Below are 6,332 nucleotides of genomic sequence, written 5' to 3' on the forward strand. Positions count from 1 at the left end.
CCATCTCCGGTACTGGCAGCCGGCGCAGTATGTTACCATCTCCTCTACACCACGGTCCAATCCAAGACACCAGCAATATTCCCTTGACAACGACTTTGTACGGGTTGTCCAGAAAAGCAGAATGAAATTCCTCCAGAACACGTTTTCGGAGTGCAGCATGCTCGTACACTCCAGTTCCCTGAAGCAAGCCCGTTTTTTTGCAGGGAGAACTCGTGGGTTTCTAGTAGAACTTTCTACTCCGAAGCGATCCTTTGCATCGCCCTATTTCCCGTGTTTGATTCCTTAGAAAAGCTTTTGCATCGTTTGATCCTCCACAGTAACTTGGCGAGGGTTTGGGACGCAAACTGAACTGGACGTTCAGCTCCATCGGGCTTAGTACTGCCCCTACTTCGTAGGGCGAAGCGTCCGTAGCTACTAGTAATGGTAACTACGGTGAATAATGAACAAGACATTTGTCGAATTTCATCTATTTCTTTATTTTCTTCGTATTGCTTGGTCCATTTGAACGGTACGTCACTATTGAGCAAATTGTTCAGAGAGCACAGCAACGTTCTCAGGTTCTGGAAGAACCACACGTAGTAATAAACAAATTCGACGAACGACCGAACTTCATCCTCGTTTTTCGGTCTGGGCATAGCCTGAACCTTCTTCCGGATCTTGTGGATGCCGTTTTTATCAATCGAGAAACCGCAATACTCAATGTAGTCCACGAATAACTCTCACTAGTTGATTCGTATTCCGCACTCGTTTAGTCGCCGAAATATTTCCTCCAGCCGACGCGTTTTCGTGTTGAACTAGCATAATGTTAAAAAAACACGTTAATAAAGATGAAATAAACCCAGTCGACGCAAATGAACTTCATCGTTCTCACCCATTATCTTAGTATCGTCGAAGAGAACACTAACGCCTTCTATTCCTTGAAGTATGGTCTCCATATGCCGCAGCCAGATCGCCGGAGCCACGATGTGTAGAGAGCGAGAGTATTTCCCGATCTTGCGGTGCCACTTCGAGTTGCAAGTACGCTTGGACGAGATCACTCTTGCTGGACTTCTTTCCTCCAGCTAGCGAAGCAAACAGCTCGTCCACCATAGGCAGTGGATTATTGTCCACTAAAAGATTCGCATTCAAGGTTTGCTTGTCCATAATTTATATAGTTAACATCTAAGCAGATAACAATTTCACGCCACGATACTCGGTTCGTAGCCACCTCTCTCAATTCTCAGTTTTGCCTCACGCTCGCGAAATCGATCCGCACTTTATCCGCCCACCTAGTTCGCTGCGCTTCACGCATACTTGTACCAACTGGATCAACAGAATCTTTGCAGGGTTGATATCCGTCATTCTTGCCCATCGTATCGTATTGCCCAACTTTGGCCACCTTCTGGATACCAGGTAAGGGTATGCGATATGGATTTTTTCCTTGTCGATACGAAACGAAACGATACGCGGAATATCTTGCGCTGATAATGACGAAACGAAACGAAATTTAAAAATGTTTCGTGTAACTCGATACGAAATCAAATATCGCACGGAATTTTTCGAAACGAAACGAAATTTTTGAATTTTTTAGTTTTAGTTTTTTTTTTTCTTGTCAAAAGCTGTAAATTTGACAATAGGCATAAAAAACGTCTTTTTAAATTCTCTACCATATGGAAACCTTAGTGTTGCTCAGCGGAGTCCTTACATGTTTTGGTTAGACTCTTTTCTGTTTGTTTGAAATCTTCTTCATAAAACTTTATAAGGTTTCATTTCAACATATCTGACGTTCACACAAGACAATGAGTGGGTTTAATTTAAACGTTACAACTAAGAAGTGGGTCAAAAAGCAGTGACAAACATTTAAAACAATCTCAAAAATATTGAGAGAAGCCCAAAATTATTTTGATTTTTAGAAATGCCTTACATTTTTAATCATGTGGATGTGATGTTATGCTAATATATACTATAAAACATGGAATAATGATATTCATTTGTTTTTGGTGTACTTCATGCTTTGTGGCTTGAATGAATGTGATTGGGGACACAAGTCGATAAGTGATCAGGAAAACACTGAACTGAGAAGCAGACTATGTCCCAGTTGGAACATACGTCAGAAAGAAAAAGAAAAATAAGTAGAACAGAGGAATCACTGCAATATTTGCTTAAGTATTTGCTGGAGTATTGAATTAAATTAAAATTTAAAGAATCCATCAACACATACATAAGAAATCAATCAAGATAAATTTAAAAGAACTGCAAAAGTAATAAAATCCAAGTGATATTGCGGCTGAAACTTAACCAGGATTGCTTGTTGGGGTTAATTTAGAAGTTCCTAACAAGTTTTCTGGAAAAACCCTGCATAAACTGTGAATTAATTCTTCGAGGGATCAAATCTGGACGAATGTAAAGTTTTAGAGTAAACCTTGTAGAAAATACTGAAGGTATTTCTATTATTTTGTAGAGCAAATACTGGAGAAATGATCCTATTCCAAAACCTGTGAAGGAATTTCTGGACGATTTCTGGAACAATTAAGGATTGTTGATATTATCAATTTTCAGATTCTTTGTTTAAAACTCACTACAAAATCACATTTTCACTAAATTTTGAGCCTCGAGAGTATATTAAAAAATATTTGAAAATTTCGAAAAATAAGTTTTGAACCTGGACTATATAGCATAGAGGAACCGCAAATAAGACTGACAAGTTCACCCATGTTCGTTCAGACAATCCGTCTTTCAATCAGCTAAATTTAATGTTTGGCTTATTTTTTGTTCTCGAGATTTAGATGTGCGAAAATCGAAAAAAAAATGTTGTGCTTTTCCATTGTGAAATACCTTAGGTACCCCACCAAACTTGAATCTACACTACCCTCCATAAGTATGGAATCGTTGCAATACAGAGTATTGCAGCACTTTTAAATTTAGCATCACCCAAAATCCAGTGATAATAGTATCTTCAACTAAAATTAAAAAATCGCAGGGGCTGTAATTATTATTATTGTTAAAGATAACCTCAAAAATATGTTGATCTAGCACCTCAGAATCACGAGATAATATTCATTTTAGGTGATGCTAAACTTTTCAAGGTGCTGCAATATTCAGTATGAGTGTTGCAATGCAATACGCGATTCTATACTTATGGCGAGTAATGTATATCCGGAACCAATTTTGATGGTGCACGCAATGCATGAATCAAATTTATAACTGATTTGTGATTTTTCCTATAATAAATCATCAAAATCGAATGAAAGATGGCGCAACTAAAGAATTTTTAAACTTGATGTCGTTATTGAAAAGGTTAAGACCTTTGCGGCATTTGGCTTCCAATACTTGTAATGATATATTATCAATATTCGCATTTTTTTAATTGGGGGTCGTGAGGAAATTATGTCACGTTATAAGAGGAGAGAGGAGTTGATGGTGTGGTACAGCGTGAATAAACCTAGATTCATTTTTCGATATAAAATGATGAATGCATCTTCCTTGTTTAAGGTGAATATATATCGAAGGTATACCTCAGAATTTCAAGAGCACAAATCTAACGAACCCGACAGCGGTTCAAGCTAAACACTTGATCGATTGGCCATCAAGTAACCAATCGATAGAGTTTTCAGCTTGAATGGACATCTGGTTCTTCAGATTTGTGCTCTTGAAGATTTGAGGTGTGGCTTTGGATCACTCAAATCAACGCGATTTTCCGTCGCCATCGCGGAAAAAATCGCGTTGATTTGGGAGAGCCTTTACTCATTGATACGTGCTATTAGTTTTCTCTTCTATTCCCCCGCTGTTCTTATGCAGAGTTAAAAGTGACGTCATAGTGGGAAAGCAAATGCGCGCATCAATAATCTGCACCACCTTAGCAAATCCAGAACAACAGGGACTCACGCTCCGCAGCTTTTTTTTTGACATTTGTGTACAAACAGATTTTGCGATATATTAAGGCCCTACGGGACGTCATCATAATCACCCTGTCCATTTAAAGAAGCAAATCTCAAGAACCACTCCATATATCAATGCGAAAAATGTATCACTATGATTCTATATATGTAGTGCACAACCCAATAAATTTTCAGCTTCATTGGTTCACTAAAACTCGAGATTTGCTTCCACAAAGTTTTGATGATAATTGTTAGAGTGAGACAAAAGATAGGGAAAATAACACGGTCTCCCGTGTCACCTTAACGGATTTGCTCAAAAGGACACGCGATGTTCCCCGGAGGAAACCGTGGTTTTGCTCTCTTCATTTTTATGGAAGATAACATTGCGGTAGTTCATCAAACGCAGTTGTTCCTTTCCTGGGCTATTCGCCGCGAGTAATTTAGGGCAAATGGGCATTTTTGGAAACTTTACAACGGCTTGCAGTTTATCATATCCTGTGAACCAGTCAATACTACAGTTATCCCACAGTTATGGATAGCACACAGATATAGATTAAAGTTGGATTAAATGGAGAATATCTCATCAAATAGAGTAGCAATTACGCAGAACCCATTTTACCTACGCGAACCATAAATTTATACAGCATCGCAAACAACAATAACATGCTTAAACTCATTTGTTCCATTCGTAGGAAATAAAATGTCATACATATGCCTAGAAGCGTTGCTTCATATTTGTGGGGCATTGAAACCCATACCACAGTTATGGGATGGTACACAAATTATGTCACGCTAAATTTCAACTTTTTTGACCCCCTCCCCCCCTTTGTCACGTTTTTTGTATGAGCCCTTCGAAATTTTTGTAAGGCTTGTCACACTTGGCTTGACCCCCTCCCCCCCCTCGGAGCGTGACGTAATTTGTGCATGACCCCTATGAATCTAAAGGCGATTCCTAAAGAAACGCCTAAACGTATGCTTTCACTAGCACACCATTCGTTTGCCTCGCAGATAATTTGCTGTTATAGTGTTCTGATCCATGATATGAGTCGATTTGATTCATAATAATACGGACCCATTTTTGACTGTAGCTACACACCAAATTTTCATTTCGCCTTCCAGCAAAATGAATTGCTGATACGGCTTCAGCAAACAAGAGTTTACTGTAAAATCAGTAATATCAATATTGTTTGCTGAATGGTTCAGTAAATGATAAAATTACTGAAACAATCAGCAAAGCATGTGTCAAACACTTATATTTTTTTCTCGACGAATTTCACAAGCAGCATGCGCAGTAAAAATGCTGTTTTTTTTTCATAAAATATAAATAAAAATCATTAATTTGCAAGTTCTTAGCGTCAGGTAAGCAGCTTAATATATTTTGTTGAAAACTCCGAAATAATTGTTGTGTCATTGCTTTCAGATAGATGAATCCGGTGAAGCATCCAGTGGATCTCTTGCTGCCTTGTTGACAACCAGGTCGAACATTTTACAAGCAAACAAATAACCATTTTTGCAAATAAAATGCATATAGAGTCTCGTGTGAGATATAAAAAGGTTACAAGTGCTTTTATTTGGAATTTTCGTTCGGAAAATAGATCAAACGGAATAGAAAAATCAAGCTTTTATATTTGCTGATTGATCAGCAATAGCCATGATCTGCGTGATGAAGAAATTGCTGGAAGCCAGCAATCGAACTGTCAAAATACATTGCTGTAAGTTCAGCAATGGTTCACATTGCTGGATGAATTGCTGGATTTACAGCACAAAAAAAATCAGCAAAAATTTGCTGGTTTCCAGCAATAAAAATTTGGTGTGTAGGAATAGAAGCGAACGCTTTGCCTATTTTTGTTCGAAATTAAACTCGAATTTCGCGAAATTCCGTTTGTTTTCAATTTTCCGTGGAAATATTTTAACAATTTGGCGAAACGAAACGAAATAGCAAAATAAAAATTTCGCCTGTGCAAGTTCCGTGGAATTCCGCGGAATTTCGTTTCGAAGCGTATTTGACGAAATCATTCGGTATTTCGCATACCCTTAATACCAGGTTCGCCGTAGAGTTGGGCGAGCTCATGGTTCATCCTTCGCCGTCACACACCGTTTTCCTGCACACAGCCAAAGATCGCCGACGTTCGAAGACTCCCAAGTGCTTGCAAGTCCTCCTCGAGCATCGTCCACGTTTCATGCCCGTAGAGGACTACCGGCCTTATAAACGTTTTCTACATGGTACATTTGGTGCAGATGTGAATCTTTTTTGACCACAGCTTCTTGTGGAAGCCCAACTTCCACTGATGATGCGCCTCCGTATTTCACCGCTAACGTTATTGTCAGCCGTCAGCAAGGATCCAAGGTAGACGAACTCGCCGAACACCTCGAAAGTATCCCCGTCTATCGTAACACTGCTACCTAGGCGAGCCCTGTCGCGCTCGGCCCCACCAGCTAGCATGTACCATCAGTCCAACTTTTGCTGCTCGCGTT

The 6,332-nt window shown here is 39.2% G+C and overlaps 1 long non-coding RNA gene across 1 annotated transcript; it reads left to right on the forward strand.

The window, feature by feature from the left end:
• The first annotated feature begins 4,952 nt into the window (after positions 1–4,952).
• LOC110677113 lies at positions 4,953–5,415 on the forward strand. Its single transcript, XR_002500956.1, has 2 exons — positions 4,953–5,216; positions 5,278–5,415. It is a non-coding gene; the product is annotated as an uncharacterized LOC110677113 (long non-coding RNA).
• The last annotated feature ends 917 nt before the right edge of the window (positions 5,416–6,332 follow it).

Source organism: Aedes aegypti, chromosome 2 (assembly GCF_002204515.2).
Source record: "Aedes aegypti strain LVP_AGWG chromosome 2, AaegL5.0 Primary Assembly, whole genome shotgun sequence".
Lineage (NCBI taxonomy): Eukaryota > Metazoa > Arthropoda > Insecta > Diptera > Culicidae > Aedes > Aedes aegypti.